This window comes from Apis dorsata, unplaced genomic scaffold (assembly GCF_000469605.1).
Source record: "Apis dorsata unplaced genomic scaffold, Apis dorsata 1.3 scaffold_94, whole genome shotgun sequence".
Taxonomy (NCBI): domain Eukaryota; kingdom Metazoa; phylum Arthropoda; class Insecta; order Hymenoptera; family Apidae; genus Apis; species Apis dorsata.
In genome coordinates, this window is record NW_006263392.1 from 198,198 (window position 1) to 199,183 (window position 986).

The following is a 986-nucleotide window of genomic DNA, read 5'->3' on the forward strand; positions in this document are numbered from 1 at the left end:
GCTACTGCTACTGCTACTGCTATTGCTGCTGCTATTGCTGCTGCTGCTGCTATTGCTACTGTTACTACTACTACTACTATTACTACGACGATTACTACTACTATTATTATTATTAGTAGTAGTAGTATTGTTGTCATTACCATCATCATTATTGCTAATATTATTATTTTTGTTATTGTATTCTATGTGAATGCCCAGAAAAATTTCCTTTAATTTTATTTCATTATTATTATCATCATTATAATCATTATGATTATCATTATTATCATTACCATTATTATTATCATTATTGTTATCATGTTGTTGTTGTTGTTGTTGTTGTTGTTGTTGTTGTTGTTGTTGTTGTTGTTGTTGTTGTTAATGACATCATCATCATCATTATCATCATCATTACTAGTATTACATTAACTCTTTTGCCTCAATTTTATCATTATCATTGTTATCCTTGTTGACATCACCATCATAATTATATGATATCTTTATCCTAATAATGATATTATTAAAGAAAGGAAAGCTAATAAACAAATTAATCTTTTAAATAAAAATAATTAAAAAAAAATAATAGTATTTACAGGAATTAATATTTACTAATTTTTTAGAACGATGATATTTCTTTAAAAATTCATATTCTATTTCATATTTAAAATATATGAAAACTCTAAAAAACAATGTACTGCCAAATCTATTTCACTATCTATATAGCATATGCTTATTGCATTTTTTTTTATAATTCTATAAAAAATCAATAAAAATTTTCATTTCCTTTAAGATATATATATTGATATTGTTTAAATAATTAAAATATAATACATAAACTAATACATTATAAATATTTAATATATAATAATTAATTAATAGATTAAATTACTTTATTTGTATATTTTCATACAAAATTTAATAGTCCGATTTAAATGTATTTAAATATATTATCAATGTAAAGACATATTTTTGAAAATTTATATATAGAATATGCTTAATTTATATTT